General features: G+C 48.7%; 1 pseudogene; it reads left to right on the top strand.

Moving 5' to 3' along the window:
• Positions 1-311: 311 nt before the first annotated feature.
• On the top strand, positions 312-883 carry LOC101529597 (COP9 signalosome complex subunit 8-like; annotated as a pseudogene).
• The last annotated feature ends 17,016 nt before the right edge of the window (positions 884-17,899 follow it).

Below are 17,899 nucleotides of genomic sequence, written 5' to 3'. Positions count from 1 at the left end.
AACATATCAAAGGGGGTTTCCAAACAAAGCCCTTAGGTAATTTAATGATATTCCTAATTATTACCCGTACTGATTTCTCAGCTCTCATTAAAAAAAAAAAAAAAGAAAGAAAGAAACTTACTTGAAAGCTTGAAATTCAGAGAGAAGGAGAGACAGACACAGATCTTCCATCCATTGGTTCATTCCCCAAGTGGCCACAACAGCCAGAGTTAGGCTAGTATAAAACTAAGAGCCTGGAGGGGACGCCCCAAGGGCCAGTGCAGTTCAGTGGCCTGGCAGGTGCAGCGGTGGCAGCAGGAGTGACCAGGAAGATGCCTGTGGCCATGATAGCAGAAGGTGCCTTCAGTTTCAAAAAGCTCCTGGATCAGCTCGAGGCTCCCTGAGGGATTGTCATCACCCCAGACATGCCCAGTCCCTGGCCTTGGATGTGCTGCATAATGGCATGAATAACGTAAGATACCTGTGCAAAAGAATCCTGCCTGCTCTCAAGTCTATGGACGCTGTGCTTGGGGCCATCTGGGCATTGGACAGCACATCTGGCAGAGGGACTTCCCCGGGATCTGTATCACCATCAGCGCACGTTGGTGTTTGGAGGCCCTTTGGCCCATTATGGGGGCCCTGCCAGACCCCACGAGAAAGCAACCCGTAGCCCTGGTCTCCCAGGTGCACACCTCCAATGTTGCTGACAACTTCATCACCTTCGTGGGCTGTGAAACATGTCCTGAAGCAGGGATGGCAAGCCGACTCCACCATGGTGATGCTGCTTCCCAGGAAGCCAGTTGCAGGGGCCATAGATGTTTCCTTTAACAACTTTATTCCCTTCTCAGAGCCCTCCCCACTGCCCCCAATCCAGAATGAGCAGCAGCTGGCCAGGTTGACATGACGGATCCCCAAGATCAAGATCCACCTTCAGCATTCTGCAAAGTGACACATAGAGAAATGTAAATGTTTATCACTTGAATGGCTCAGTTCAGCACTGTGATAAAATACATGGGTGATACACGGTGCTCAGGCAGCTGCAGTCACTGAAACAGTTTTCCTATGGTAATAGTTAACCTGTCAGAATTACGCGGTTTCTATTTCCTAGTGACTCAAGAGTGAGCTTTGTGCTTTGTGTCGAACCAGGTTGTCAGCGGTCTCCTCCCCATCGCAGTACACACCTCACTGTCGCCTGCACAGTTGGTGGCACTCAGCATGGGGGCTGGGGGCTGGGGAGGCCTGTCGCTGGGGTGCTGGGGGCAGTGACTCCCACTCTTTGGAGAAAGTGCTCCTTCCCACCTTCTTCTTTTTATATAAGATTTATTTATTTTATTGGAAAGGCAGAAGTACAGAGAGGAGGAGAGACAGAGAGGAAGATCTTCCATCCGATGATTCACTCCTCAAGTGGCTGCAATGGCCGGTGCTGAGCCGATCCGAGGCCAAGAGCCAGGAGCTTCTTTCCAGGTCTCCCACGCGGGTGCAGTGTCCCAAGGCCTTGGGCCATCCTCAACTGGTTCCCCAGTCCACAAGCAGGGAGCTGGATGGGAAGTGGAGCTGCTGGAACCAGAACCAGCGCCCATATGGGATTTCAGCATGTTCAAGGCAAGGACCTTAACCATTATGCTATCGTGCCAGGCACCCTTCCCACCTTCCGATACAGAAAATTAGCCAAGAACAAATACACTGTTTCCTTAGTAAAGCCACTTGGTAACTTCACGTTTTTTCAATAGCAGCAGTGTGTCCCTTGCCAGGTGTGGAACGTTTGCCATGCAAATGTTGCCTGAGGCATTTGTGAGAAATACAAGCTGTCAGGCCAGCAGAAGACAGGGAAGTGTGGCATGCACAAGGCAGAGGCAGCCGCCCGAGCAGCCATGACCTCCAGGCTGTGCCCACCTTCAGCGCAGAATCTGCGGCTAGAAGACACCCTGAACATGTCTCATGTTTTGGGGAGAGCCCACCGAGCAGTGGAAGCTGTTGATTTTATCTCCAGAGTGAAGCACCCTTTACTTCAGTTGTGTATTTGTTCAATAAAGGTTTGATTTTCAAAAAAAAAAAAAAAAAAAAAAAAAAAGAGCCAGGAGGTTCATCTGGGTCTACCACATGATGCAGCAGCCCAAGGACTTAAATCAACTTTTGCTGTTTTCCCAGACTATTAACAGGGAGCTGAACCAAAAGTGCAACATCCAGGACATGACAGAGAAACATTTAATCAGGATGAAGCAGAGAGGACACATCCCAGGAAATAGGAAAGGACAGAACAACAGCACAGGGGTACCTGGAGACTGACAAAGAAAGGCAGCAGACACAACGGTGTGGTGTTGCAGTGACTGATACTCCACAGCATTCAGCTAATGGTGATCTGAATTCCACCAGCAGCTGGAACTCCACCAGCAACCAGGTGGGAAGGGACTTCCACTGGGAGCTTGGGAGGTGAACCCAGACAAAGAACTGTCCATCCTGCTGGTCTGTTTGATTTGACCAGGAGCAGAGACAGAGCAGCAGATCTCAAACGGGCAGTGCGAAAACAGGGTGGATTTCACAGTCCAGTCAGCTCCCTTAGAGCTGAATTGGGCACCATTCTGCCTAAGGAGGCAAAGGCAAGGAAAAGGACTGAGCATACGCTGAGCTGGGAGTGAACTCATTTCTGACTCAGTGAACTAAATCAACATGGCATTCTACAGGTTCCACCCAAGATAGGTCTGGGTAGCCCTCACATCAAGAACTCTGGTAGTGGTACATCAGGCACCATTTTGTACACTGTGGCAAAAGCTTTAGGACTTCAGGGGACAACAGTGAACTGCACATGTGCTGAGCTCACGAGAAATCACTGAGTTCTGTGGATAGCACTGGTTCCACAGGAAAATAATACCAACTGTGGCATCATATGGGTCAAAATAGGTTCATGTTACCTAACAGCCAACAGGTTCTGGCAAGATCAGTGCCACCAACAACCTAGCTATATGAAACACATGGTGTCTCCCTAATCCTGGGACCTGCTCCAATCAGAAGTTGGACAGAGATTGTATAGACATCGGTACAGTCTCAGCACAGTATCACCGGAGGTGGAAAGTGGTGAGCCAGGAGTTGGGGCTACGGAGTTCTTTGTGGAAATCTAGCATAAGAACCCAGACCTGGAAATGCTGGAGGCTGCAAGTAAAGAGTTGTGTACCAACTGCAATAAGTAAAATCAAAATGTAGCCCTGTGGGTGACACAGCTTAGAAACCTGCCCCAAGGAGAAGACTCTGATAACCAGAAGTACAATGACCAAGAGCAAAACAAGAGACAAAGGCACAATGAATATTTATGAAAACTCCCCTGTGAAGCAGCAAAACCCTAAGCCAGCCTCAGAGTTCACTGAGGAAGACATCGAGAAAGTGGGAGACACAGAATTCATAAAACTCTTTTTGAAGCTTCCGATCAACAATGAGAAGCACATACAAGAGTTCAAAGAATTTAAGGAATATTTTACACAAGCAATAACAGCAATAAAGCAAATCAAGGCTGATATATCAGAAATTAAGAACACAGTAGAGCAAATTAAAAGTACAGAGAGTCTCCAAAATAGAGTGAAGCAAGCAGAAGAAAGAATCTCAGAATTGGAAGGTAAACAAAAAGCTGGAAGCAGAGCTGCATCACGCCAAAAAAAGTATTCAAGAATTGAAAGACACTATTAAAACACCAAGTATAAGAGTTATGGGAGTTCCAGAAGGTGCAGAAAGAGAAGCTGAGTTTGCAAATGTATTTAATGAAATAATAAAGGAAAATTTCCCTTATCTAGAGAAAGAATTGGGAAACAAGATCCAGGAGGGGCACAGAACTCCCAACAGGCTTGATCTAAAGCCATCTTCACCAAGACACATGATCATCAAGCTCTCTTCAATCGACCATAAGGAAAACATTCTTAAATGTGCATGTGAAAAAAAATCAATTGGCATATAAAGGAATGCCAGTTGAACTCACAGGAGATCTCTCACAGGAAACTCTACAGGCAAGAAGAAGAGAACGGAGTGACATATTCCAGATTCTAAAAGAAAAAAAATTGTCAGCCTAGGATAACATATCCAGCAAAGCTTTCTTTTGTCTTTGAAAATGAAATAAAATTCTTCCACAGTAAGGAAAATGTAAAAGAATTTGCCTCTTCCAAACCTGCCCTACAAATGATACTTCAAGATGTTCTCTTGACAGAGAAGAGGAATAGCACCTACCAAAAACAAAGGCAAATGGAAAGAACAGCCCAGTAAAATGACAACACAAGACGAAACCAATGAACAACCCATTCCTAAAATGACAGGACCAAAGTAACACCCATACATATTAACTCTGAATGTAAATGGCTAAAGCTCAATCAAACCTCATAGACTGATAGACTGGATTAAACAACAAAACCCATCTATTTGTTGTCTAGAAGACACATTTCACCAACAAAAATCAGCAGAATCTATATTGCATGGGTTTTGTTGTTTTCTGTTAGTTTCATCTCTTCAAAACACTTTCTTCTGATTAAATTCTTTAATGACGCATAGATCATACAGTAGCATCATTTTCTTCAAGAAGGTTCTTGATTTTCATTTCTTTAGCTGCACATTAGTCATTTAGTAGCATGTTATTTAACTTCATGGTGTTGTTAATTTCTTTTTTCTGCCTGATGTTGATTTTGTTTTGTGGCTACTCATTTAAGGGGATGTATAGTAGCTGTGTAATGGAGACTATCATATTTAGTAACATGTCATTTAACTTCATGGCATTGTAAATTTCTATTTTTCTTTCTATTGTTGATTTTGTAATATGTCTTTTCATTTGAGAGGTGTACAGTAGCTGTGAAATGGAGACTGCTTCAGGTCAGCCTGGCTTGGCCTGCTCATAGTCTCAGCTCTCGTTGGCAAGTGGTACAGCCTAGCCCAGCAGGGCACAGCCAACACCCTGATTCTCCTGGCTACCAGAGGGTGTTGTGGCATGGCCAAGCCTGGCCAGCCTTGCTAGCCCCCAGCCTCAGCCCACAAAAATACTGACAAATGTTGCAGGCTTTCCTAGCCTGGCCTGCTCAGAGCCCCAGCTATTGTGTACCCCAGCTACAGCTGCCTCGCAGGGGTGTTCCCCCAAGTTCTCCTACTAGGCCAGCTACTAGCTCTGGATCCCACATATGCCAGCTGGTGCTGCAGCCACTACCCAGCCTCCTCCCAGACCTCAGCTCCCATGTGTTCAGGTAAGTTTCGCAGTCTAGCCTGGCTGGGCCTGTTACCACCCCCAGCTCTCCCACAAACATGCACATGATGTAATCTCACAGAGGCCAGCCTACAAATCCCCTAGGGAATCTGCCGCCCCTGTCCCCTCCCCAGATCTGGTTCTCTCCTTTTCTGGTGGGTACTGCAGTCTGGCCTGATATGACCCACTTCACGCTCTGAAAGTCACAAGTGGGTACTTCGGCCTAGCCCAGCCAGCATATCCTCCAACCCCAGCTTTTGTGTGCACCAGCAAGCAGCAGACAATGCTACTTGAGCCATTCCAGGTCTCCCATGCAGGCAGGGGATCCAGACATATGTTCTGCTTTCCCCCATCCTAAACCACCTGGCCTCAGCGCCCTTGAATACCTGCACGTGCAGTGGCCAGGTCCATGGAGGACCCCAGAAGTCATTCCTCTCCTGTCAAACATGCCCTCAGCCACTTCCACTCCAACACAGCCCCAAACACTCTCCCCTGAGCAATCTGCAGCTCGCTGCCTGGAAGCCAGGATGGCATGTCCCAGACAGAAGTTTCCTAAAAAAATAGAATAGGCAACCATACTGGCACACTGATATAGTTAACACAACTTTGGCATCACCCAGGCCCAGGATGCCCACCAGCTCCTGGCTGCTTTTCTCCCAGCAGTGTAACACTTGCCTAACTACCAGGCAACCGAGGCAGCTGCCTATAGCAGATGCTTGTCTGATTTTCAAACAAATAAAATGAAAAGGTAAACTTCAGGAAATTACAAATCTAATGCAAAGCAATAATGTTTCCAAAAGACAAATGGGGCCTATTAGCCTCAAGGAAAAAATAAATTTACGAAATAGGTCACAAAAACCATCCATCAATCATAATAGCTTCTAAATGGAAAGCTATTTAGACCACTTTCCAATGATACCACTAAGAAAATGGAAAAAAGCAAGTCACAGAACAAAAGGTGTTACAACATGAAAATACTTCAGAATGATTTTGAGAAAATAAAACAAAGATAAACAAATACATTTTGGCATAATGATCAATCTTTTTAAAAATATCTTGTAAAAAGATCTATTTACTGGAAAGGCAGAGTGACAGACAAGATCTTCCATCTGCTGGTTCACTCCCCAAATGAATGCGAACAGCCAGGACTGGGCCAGTCCTAAGCCCAGAGCCAGGAACTACATCTATATCTCCAACACGGACAGCAGGGATCCTAGCACTTGGACCATCTTCCTCAGCTTGCCTGGCACATCAGCAGCGAGCTGAATTGGAAGCAGAGCAGCTGGAACTTGAACCACTGCTTCTATGGGATGCTAACAGCATTCTAGGCAGTGGTCCCAGGTAGCAGCTTAACTCACCAAACAATACCACTCTTTCAAAAAGAGAAAGGGAGGGGCGGGGCAGGGGGAGGGGAGGGAGAGAGAGATTTGAAATGCAGATTTACAGAGATGGAGAGACAGAAAGTGACAGATACAGAGAGATCTTCCATCTGCTGGTTAACTCCCTCAAACAGCTTCAATACCCAGGATTACATGTGGTGAGGGGCCTCAAGGACCTGGGCCTTCTTTTGCAGCTTGCCCAGGAGTATTAACAGGGACCTGGGAAACAGCAGGTGATGCTCCCAAATGCTTGGATTCCTATACTGCAACAATGAGTTCCTGGCTTTGGACTGGCCATGGCTCACTCTGTCTCTCCCTTTCAAATAAAAACACATTTTTGTTTAATTTGAGCAAATTATATCAGTTTTGGTTTATTAGTCAAGAAACTTGGTATAAAAGTACTTAATGTCTCTGACCCGAGAAATTTAATTAGGTTATAAAATAGGGGCTGGGGGATGGTGTGGTGGTATAGCATCCTAATTCCCTGCCTGAGGCGTCAGTGTCCCATATGGACTAGTTTCAAATTCCAGCTGCTCCACTTCTGATCCTTGTTAATAACTTGGGAAAGCAGTGGAGGATGATCCAAGTCCTTGGACCCCTGTACCCACACGGGAAGCCTGGAAGCAACTCCTGGCTTTGCACTGATCCAGATCTGGCTATTGTGACTATTTGAAGAGTGAACCAGTGGATGGGAAATTCTGCCTTTCTCATTCTCTCTGTGTGTGCATATCTCTCTATCTCTTTCAAGAAAAAAGATCTTTTAAAAAAAAAAAAAATCTTTAAAAAAGAAAGAATTCAGACTACCATTGTGGTACAGTGGCATAAGATGCTGCTTGCTACATTGGCATACCAAACAGGCACTGATGGGAGTTCCAGCTGCTCCACTTCCAATCCACCTATCTGCTAATGTGCCTGCGAAAAGCAGCCAAAGGGGGCCCAACTGCTGGATCACTGCACCCATGTAGGAGACCCAGAAGCAGCTCCGGCTCCTGCCTTCAGACCTGTCCAGCTTGGGCCATTTGCAAAATGAACAGTGGGGTCTGGCACAATAGCACAGTGGCTAAATCCTCACCTTACACACACCAGGATTCCATCTGAGCACCAGTTCATGTCCCAGCTAATCCATTTCCCATCCAGCTCCCTGCTTGTGGATGGCCCAAAACCTTGGAAGCCTGCACCTGCACGGAAGACCCAAAAGAAATCCTGGCTTTTGGTTTTGCATGGATTAAGTTCAGGCCGTTGCAGCTGCATGGAAAGTGAACCCATGGACAGAAGATCTTTCTCTCTGTAAAGATGACTTTCCAAGAAAAAGAAATAAATCTTAAAAAAAAAATTGTCTCTCCCTCCCCTGCAACCCTACCTTTGTAATTTTGTCTTACCAATAATTAAATCTTTTATTTCAAGAAAAAAAGAGTCCTAGGGCTTGGTGCAGTAGCATAGTGGTTAAAGTCCTCACCTTTTACATGCCGGGATCCCATCTGGGCGCTGGTTCCAGTCCTGGCTGCCACGCTTTACATCCAACTCTCTGCTTGTGGCCTGGAAAAGCAGTCGAGATGGCCCAAAGCCTTGGGACCCTGTACACGCGTGGGAGACCCAGAAAGAAGTTCCTGGCTCCTGGCTTCAGCTTGGCTCAGCTCCAGCCATTGCCGACATTTGGGGAGTGAATCATCAGATGGAAGATCTTCCTCTCTGTCTCTCCTCCTCTCTGTATATCTGACTTTGTAATAATAAAAATAAATAAATCTTAAGGAAAAAAAGAGTCATAGATTAACTCGGCCAACATCAGACAAGGTATAATGTTGCTCCCTGAATCCTTACATTCCCTGCCTTCTGAGACCTTTGGTTCTTCCAATCAAAAGCTACTCCCTGCAAATAAGCTACCTGCTCTGTCTCCAGATTTTTGTTTCCACCTCAACAAAAAAATTTGTTATTGTTTTGTTGCAGGAGCATTGGTCCAACTTGGTGAAAAGAAATCGTTTAGACATACTGTACCTGCATCCCCACAGAAATTCCTCCATCCACCCAGGCTGGCTTCTAAGGCCACCACTCAGGGCTGCACCGAGCTGCTTCTGCCAAAGGCGGCGCTGAGCCCTAGAGCAGACAAGCCAAGGCAACTCTGCCCTCCCTGAAGGGGACCCGCTTGCAACCAGCAGCTCTGGGCTCTTCCTGGTGGAGACCCCCAGCCAGGGGAGCATGGATCTGAGCAGGGGGCAGGGTGAGGTGGGAGAGAAATCACTGACTGCCAGGAACATTTCACATCCTTCCCCAAACATCTTAAGCTCCCTCATGCCCCACTCCTCCACCGTATTTTCTTTTTCTGTTGGCTCTCACCTGGTTAGGAGCACTGTTCAATAAACACACACACACACACAAATTAAATGAAAAACATCAAGATTATTTATTATAAAAGCCTTTGAGGATTCACCTAAAAACTCTTTAAAACTCGAGTTTGCAATAACTCAAACCACGGCAGAATTAGACTTTACACCTATCTCCCACCAGCACCACCACCCCCTTTAGAACTGGACTCTCGGCCAAGAGTCCTTCTGCCAGGTACGACGCAGTCCTGGGTTCCCGCGCCGGCCAGCGCAGCTTGGAGAGCAGGTTCCAGACAGGCAGCGGCCTTAGATGAAGCCCCTGGAGACCCTCATGCGGCGACCCAGGTCTCTGGCGATTACTGCAACTGGAAAAGAAAGCAGGTGGTCAGGAACATGCATCAGAATCACCTGGAGCAAGGGCTTGTAAACCACTGGCTTCCCTAGGAGTGGAATAGGCTGTGGGCTTTCCCAGGTGATGCTGACGCTGTGGCCAGGGCTCGGCTTCCAAATGCACTGCCCTGTGACCCTGCTGGGCCTATTAAGGGATTTGGCCCCATGGGGGAGCTGCCTTAGGGGTGGGTGTACAGAGACCCCCGGGGTCTCGCCACCATGGCACTTCCCTGCTGCTCCTGGCTCTAGACTTGCTAGGAATCAAGAACTACACACACACACACACACACACACACTCTCTCTCTCTCTCTCTCTAGATCTAGATCTAGGTCTAGATCTAGATCTAGTGATGTTTTCCAGGTCGTCTGTTAAGAGCCTTTAGTCTGTACAACTGGAGCCAGCCCAGAAGGCGCGGGAAGCGAGGCCGCCTTCCCGGATCTCAGGGGCCGCCAAGCATTCCCGCTCAGAGCCCCCAGAAAGCGGGTCACCTAGAAGGCGGCGGGCACCGAGCTGCTCTATTCTCGACTGAATCCTGAACATCGCAAGATCTCGCCTAGATATCGGTCCACGAAAGAAGAGCAGGAATCCACAGTGGAAGGCGTCCGTCCAGACCTCGATCTTGATTGAACACCACCTCGCGAAGTAGGGCAGCAATTCCAAGTTCAAGCCTGTCAAGAGGAAAGCTGGCGCTAAGTTGCAGGCTAAGGAGCCCCGCGGCACCCCAGGGGCCAGAAGCCAGGAAGCGGATAGCCAGCTTCAGAGCCACCAGACTCGGCCCAACGTGGACTCTAGGATGCCGAACAACCTTCCACCTGCACTGGCTCACCAAACATCGCGAACAAGAGCCACGAGTCGACGTAAAGGCCCAGTGGTTCAGTGGAGTCCTCCACGACCGGCCTCAGCCTGTTGGTTTCCCCGGGTTCATCCTCCATCCTGCGGCCGGCCGGCGGAGCGCGGAGAGCCAGGAGGAGCGCCGGGGAGAAGGGGCGGCGGGCGGGCGCCTTCTTATGCGTCTCCGGCTCGCCCCTTCCGCCGCGCGCCCCGCCGGCCAGGCCGGCACCGGCCCGTGCTCGCTCGGCTTCTCCAGGCTCGCCACGAGTTCTCTCTGGTGCTCTCCGTCTTCGCCTCTCCCGCCTCGTTAGCCCTCCCCGAGGACACTCCAGCAGGTCTCCAGGCTCAACTCCAGCTAACAGCACCGCATGGGGGACGGTGCAAAGGAAACCCGGACTGGAGGGAGACTACAGGAATACCAAGGAAAGGGAATCTAAAAAGAGTGTTGGGGGTGGTGAGATGAACACCTTCTCAGGATTGCCCTGCTCTCAGAGTCTGCACATCTTCTGAAGGCTGGTGCCTGTTCTTCCCAAATCGCGGGGACCGCACCTGCTCTCCTGAGGGAAACTGTGACCATGCACATGGCCTTGCAGTGGAACTAGGGTCGGCTGCCGGCTGAAATCGTGGACACCCACGCCCACGCAGTTTTTGGAGAGGAAGTAAATTACATTTGAGCCCCAGACTGTCCGAAACCAAACCGTTCCTGAAACGCTATTTTTCAGGCTCTAGTTGGTGTGCAGAGCACGGTGGACAGTGGCAGATAATCCTGGGCACCTGGCCCAGGCAGAGGCGCTCTAGCTGTCCCAGGTGCTCTCCACTGTCGCAGTAACAGGTTCTCTTGCTTCACTGCCCCGGGACCCTCACAGGTGCGATGGGTTCGGCATGACCCAGAGGGAGCTGCAGCCCTGGTGTTTTGGATCTAGCTCAGGCTTTAGATTGCTCCAATTTGGGTGAAGGAGTACGTTTACACCTTGTAGGGCCCTGTTACTCCCCCCAGAGCATGTGCTACAGGTGGTGGTGAGACTGCAGCTCCTGACTCGCAAACCTGAATGTGGATGGGTTGGCTGGCTGGCCCGTATCCTACAGAGGCAGAAGGGAGATGCTTAAGTAGCCTTCTGAGCTGTCAGAAGCAGGTGCCAGCACGAATATAACAACAAATCGGGATTGTGGGATAGGACAAGGCTGACCTGGGGTACAGGCCCGAGTTGGCCATTTATCTGTTGTGTAAATCTGGAAAATTTACTTCAGTGAACCAGGTTGTCAAGTACTTGAGAGCTACTAGGTGTAAACTAGAACAGGTAACTTTTTGTTGTATGTTAATATTTCACTGGCTAAAACGTCTTCCCTGTCCTATTTTCAGACACACAAGCAGTGCTGGATAAAGGAAATGGGGACACTCTTTCTTCTTAGTGCAGCTGACTTGAGGGCCCAGCATGGCGGCTCAGGGACTAAATCCTCACCTTGCAAGTGCCCATATCCCATATAAGCACTGGTTTGTATCCTGGCAGCTCCACTTCCCATCCAGCTCCCTGCTTGTGGCCTGGGAGAGCAGGAAAGGATTCCCAAAGCTTTGGGACTCTGCACCCACGTGGAAGACCTGGAAGAGGCTCCTGGCTCCTGGCTTCAGATTGGCTCAGCTCTGGCTATTGCGGCCACCTGGGGAGTGAAACTTCTCTCTGTAAATCTGCCTTTCCAATGAAAATAAATAAATCTTTCAAAAAAATCTAAAAAGACAATGCCTAGAACTTACATTAAATTAGTGTTGAGGGACAGAATGTCAGTGAAACTTTTCTCAAAATAGCATTGACTTTTTAAAAAGTTTTGTACTTATTTACTTGTATTTGAAAAGCAGATTTACATAGATGAGAGACAGAATCTTCCACGCACAGGTTTACTCCCTAAATGGCTGTTATGGCCAAATCTGAACTGATCTGAAACCAGGCACCTGGAGATTTCTTCAGGTCTCCCATTTGGGTGCAGACGCCCAAGAACTTGAGCCATCCTCTGCTGTTTTTACAGGCCATAAACGGGGACTGGATCAAAAGTGGAGACTGAAATTATCACCCATATGTAATGCCAGCCCCACAAGCAGAGGATTAATCTAAATGCCATCCTGCTGGCTCCAATAAATGTCATTTTCTTTTTTCCTTTTTTTTTAAAAAAAATTTTTTTCTTTTCTTTGCTTTTATTAGGGAAAAAAGGGGTTAAAGAGAGAAGCAGAGGTGGGTCTCAGGATGGAGCTGGGTCTCATGCCTGGATTCCAGACTCCAGCCACCACATGCACATGGTGAGTTGTCCCCGGGCGGCCAGTGCGCCATTTGGCACCAGGCTCTGCCTGCTGGCCACCAAGCTGGACAGCTCTGGGGTTTTGGTTCTTTGAATTGCTGCTTAGGAAGCTCCAGGTTGAACCCACTGAGCTTCTAGGATGTGAATCAATCATAAAGATTCCCAATGACAGTTACTCTTTCTTTGAAAAACTTGTAATCACTGAACAATGCTGACCACCAAATACCAGTCCATGCAAAAGCTATGGCTCAGGGCTTGTCCTGCAGAATCATATCCTGTTACCTGACATATGATGGATCAGGAGAAGGGTCACATTAAGCAGGGCCATTACATTAATTCGCACTTGAGAACCATATCTGGGGGTAGATTCTGTGAAGGATGTGTGGGCCAAATCCTGTGGAAATTCTAGTCCCATTGGTTAGCTCAAGGGTTGGGGGTGGTGATGGACTAAGCTAGGTGTGACCAAGGAGCCTGCCATCAATCACAGGTAAAGGAACCCACAACAGTCTGGACTGGTCAAGGCAGCAGCACCCAGATGTGCATCCTGAATAGGATGTGGGGTGGGCCGGGCTGCAACGTTCACCAGCTCATACAAGGCCAAATGGAAGGCCAGACTTCACCAGATCCTGGGCTATACCCAATGGCATGTATGAGAACTGGGTCTGGAAGTGGATTAAGTGGAGGAACCTGGGAAACCCCCTTGGTGAGTCATAGCCTCTGTGGTGAACATGTGGTCCAGACCTGGGGGTCAGACAAGCTGGACAAAGTAGCTCCAACAGCTGGGTAATGTGTCAATTGGTAATGGAACAGGATGGACCAGGCAGGACTGAGCAGACCTTAGCCCACAAGCAAAACTAGAGACCAGGATGGAGCACAGGTCATACCGAGCTAGGCTCTTGCACCCACTGGTCTGCATGAGCCAGGAACGCTAAGCCACAGTGTCTAAGGCAGAGGTTGGGACAGGTGAGGGGCTGAGCCAAGCTGAGTCAGAGCAACCACTGGCAGGTGCGTGGTCTACGGCTAGGAACCTGCCCAGTTGGGGAGCTAAGGAGACAACCCTAGCTGGGTTGAGGTTCCCACCAAGGGGCACGTGTGCTGGAATGGGGGCTGCGTTCTGATCAGGAAACGTTTGTAGTCTCCCTTGGCACAAATGTGGACTGGGATTGGATGCACTGAGCAGGTCAGACTCCAACACCCTCGGGTGTCCTGGAGGACCAAGGTAGATGTGGGACAGACTAGGCAAGGTCTCAACCCCTACTGAACCATGTGTGAGCCGTATGTGGGTATGGAGGAGCCATGGCTGGGCTGAAACATCCAACAGCAAGGACCAGTTTGGGTTGAAGGCCAGTCAGGAAAAGCCACTGTTCCTGCTAGAACAGGACGCGAACTGAATAGGGCTGGCTCATGGACCCTCTGGTATGTGCAAAATCTGGCATTGGGAGAGGTTCTGATGGAGGAGCCTGTGCAACTCCTCTGGCAGGACACAGTCCCTGCAGGTAAGCACAAGAAACATGATAGGAAACAGCCCAGGACAGGCCATGGAAAGTTACCCACTGGCATACATTTGGCATGGGTCTGGGGAAGACCAGACTGAATCAATTCTCATCATCCACTGGCAAATCCAGGCACTAGAACAGTGTGGGTTGAGCCGGGTTTGGTCGCGACAAAAACTAGTGCTCAATATGGAATGCCAAGGTGAGGTTGCCTGTACTGGATGTGACCGCAGCACCCAACCAGCACACCTCAGAATCAGGAAGGGAGGGGGCAGAGCCGGCAGGGGCATAAGGGGTGGTTCCCTTGCTGAACAGCTACTCCCGCTGGAGAGCGTGAGCTCAGATGGGGACAGACCGACTGGGCAGGGCTACAACACCTGTGCGCCTCATGTGGAGCAGATCACAGAAAAGCCAGGCTGGGCTGATTATTCCTACTGGTGCAAACAAAATTAGAGTGGGTGAGGGTTGTTTGGGCTTAGCCACAGTTTCAGCTGGCAAAAGCTGACACTGGGGGCTAATTCTGTCAAGTCAAACCACAGAACTACCTGGAGAGTGCATAATCCGGGAGTGGGAGAGGCCTGGGAGGGAAATAGTGGGCTCCTCCCTCTTGGGTTACCACTTCCATGGGAGGGCACGAAAACTAGGACAGGGGTTGGGGTGGCTAGACAGATACCCAACAGCATCTCTGTGGGCTGCATAGTGGAGCTGGTTAGATGGAACTAAGCTTTAATACCCATTGACATGTACGAGAGCCAAATGGGATGGGGGACAGACTGGACTACTGCTACACACACTGGCAAACCAGGGTAGGGGGCGGGCCTGGTGGGGGTTGTTGTGAGTCGCCCCGACTAGGCTGCAGCTCCCACTGGTTTATGCGAGGGTTGAGTATGTGCTGGGCAGAACCAGACTGGACTGCAACACCCATTGGTTCCAGTGGAAGTCGGGGCTGAAAACAGAACCAGCCCAGTGATCGCAACCACCAGCTGATCAGGGGATGGACTGAGCTGGGCTCTGTGCTTGCTAGTACACACAAGAATCTGGTCTGAGAACACCTCAGACAAAGTTTCTTTGGAGATCTCCCCAATTGAAATGCTGGACTCAGAACCCTAACCAAGAAAAGACAGAGCAGGTCAATCAACCATCTCAGCTATATGTTGGCAGCGAAATCCAGAGCAAACGGAGACTCCATGATGGACTATGTCAATCAGTGGATTCTTCAAAGACCTCATCGTGCTTGGAGTGGCAAGATTGGCAGTGATTCGTAACTGTTGAACTATCAAAACCACTTGAGCATGTATCTCAGAGCATGCCCTACATCCGGGACCTGGGAAAGGTGGGAAATTGGGTGGGCCTTCTCCCTTAATACCCCCCTTGAAATATGAAGGAAACAATATGGAAATAATAGTCTAACCCAATTTCCTATAGCCCTTGAACCTTTTTAACCCTAATTAACTAGGGTTAATTATAAAGATTAGGGTTAATTGAAAAGATTATCCAAAATATAATTTTAAAAATAGTAAGAAGAAGAAGAAGAAAGAGAGAAGCAGAGACACAGAGCAAGGACTTCCAAATGCTGGTTCACTCCCCAAATGCTGCCATGGCTAGAGCTGAGCCAATCCAAAGCCAGGAGCCAGGAGTTGCCTTTAGATCTCCCAAATGGGTGCAAGGGCCCAAGGACTTGAGTAATCCTTTTCTGCTTTCCAAGGCCAAAAGCAGGAAGCTGGAACAGGAGTTGGCCAAGACAGGCCAGCCCCACAGGCTGAGTATTAGTACAGAATGCCATGGCACTGGCCCCAGTGTTGTCTTTTTAAAATGGTAATTGCCAACTCTACAGGTGACAAATCATATTTAATAGTAGCACTGTGAATGCCAGTATGGGATCCTGGTACTTGTAAAGTGAAGATTGAGCCATTGAGCCATTGAGCCATCCTGCTGGGCCTCAGAGCTGCTTCCTAGGGCACACATCAACAAAGAGCTGTCACTGGGAGTGGTGCTGGGACTTCAGTCTAGACGCCCTAATATGAAATGCAGTCATCTCCAGCAGCATTTTAACTGCTGTACCAAATGCACATTATGAAAATACCAAGCATGGACTTTAAATGTTTTACTAAAATTAACTTATCTTTTAATTCCATTTTCTACAAACTTTTGGCAATATCCTTGTATAAGGAATAATTAGCTAGATAGAAAAAGATAACTAGCTCTGATAAGCCAGAAGTGAAGTACATCCTAAAAGAACAATCTATGATTGAAGAAATACAATTAACCCACATGATTCTGAAAGTCTCACTTGGAAGTTCACAGTGGGGCCTGGTGTGCTAGCCTAGCGTCTAACGTCCTCACCTTGAATGCACCACGATCCCATATGGGCGCTGGCTCTAATTCTGGTGCCCAACTCCCTTCCCTTCTCTTTCCCTTTTTCCCCTTCTCCTGCCTCTCCTCTATCCTCTATCTTGTCCCTTCACCTGCCCTGACAGCCCCCACCATGGCAGGAAACATTTCCCTGTATATTCTCTGCCCCTCCTCTGCCCCTCCTGTTCCTACTCTGTTGAAATAAAGGAAATTGAAAAATTTAAACAAATAAACTAATTCTGGTGGCCCCACTCCCCATCCAGCTTCCTGCTTGGGCCTGGGAAAGCTATGCAGGGTGGCCCAAAGCTTTGGGAATGTGAACTCACTTGGGAGACCCAGAGAAGCTCTTGACACCTAGTTCTACATTGGCACTGCTCCAACCACTGCAGCCATATGGGAATGAACCAATGGATGTGAAGATCTTTGTGTCTCTCCAATTCATAACATGTAATCTGCCTTTTCAATCAAAAATAAATAAGTAGGGCCCGGCGGCGTGGCCTAGCGGCTAAAGTCCTTGCCTTGAAAGCCCCGGGATCCCATATGGGCGCCGATTCTAATCCCGGCAGCTCCACTTCCCATCCAGCTCCCTGCTTGTGGCCTGGGAAAGCAGTTGAGGACGGCCCAATGCTTTGGGACCCTGCACACGCGTGGGAGACCCGGAAGAGGTTCCTGATTCCCGGCTTCGGATCGGCGTGCACCAGCCCGTTGTGGCTCACTTGGGGAGTGAATCATCAGACAGAAGATCTTCCTCTCTATCTCTCCTCCTCTCTGTACATCTGCCTTTCGAATAAAGTAAATAAATCTTTAAAAAAAAATGCAAGCCGCTCTGGTAGTTGGGTCCCTGTCTCTCTTCTGGGAGACATGGATTGAGCTTCAGACCTCAGCATTACCTAGTCCCAGCTGCAGGGAGCTCATGGCAGAGGGAACCAGAGGATGGGAGATCTCTCTATGTGTGCTTTTCCAACCACTATCCTTTGTCCAGTAACTGACCATAGAATAACCACATAATGACCAAATGTAATTGATTTCAAAATGTTTGTATATATGTATTTATTTTTATTGGAAGGCAGATTTACAGAGAGGAGGACATCGAGAGAGGTTTTCCATCTGCTGATTCACCCTGTGAATTGGCCCTAAGGTGATCAGAACCTCTTCCGGACCTCCCATTCAGTGCAGAGCCCAAGGTTCTGGGGGCATCATTTGCTACTTTCCCAGGCCAGAAGCAGCAAGCTGCATGGAAGTGGAGCAAACGGAACAAGAACAGGCGTCCCATTAGGCTTGTTTGGGTTTTTTAAAGATTTATTTTATTTATTTTTATTGCAAAGTCAGATGTACAGAGAGGAGGAGACACAGAGAGGAAGATCTTCAGTGCGAAGATTCACTCTCCAAGTGACCGCAACAGCCAGTGCTACACCAATCCAAAGCCAGGAACTCTTCCAGGTCTCCCACACGTGGGTGCATGGTGCCAAGTCTTGGGTCCTCCACTGCTTCCCCAAGGCCACAAGCAGGGAACTGCGTGGGAAATGGAACTGCTGGATCTAGAACTGGCGCCCAAATGGGATCCTGGCACGTTCAAGGCGAGGACTTTAGCTGCAAGGCCACCACACTGGGCCTACCCTATCGATTTTTCAATGCTCTTTGTTCAGTAGCAGGCTCAAAGAGGTGACC

Source organism: Ochotona princeps, chromosome 1 (assembly GCF_030435755.1).
Source record: "Ochotona princeps isolate mOchPri1 chromosome 1, mOchPri1.hap1, whole genome shotgun sequence".
Classification (NCBI taxonomy): domain Eukaryota; kingdom Metazoa; phylum Chordata; class Mammalia; order Lagomorpha; family Ochotonidae; genus Ochotona; species Ochotona princeps.
This window is presented reverse-complemented; position numbering and strand designations above follow the sequence as displayed.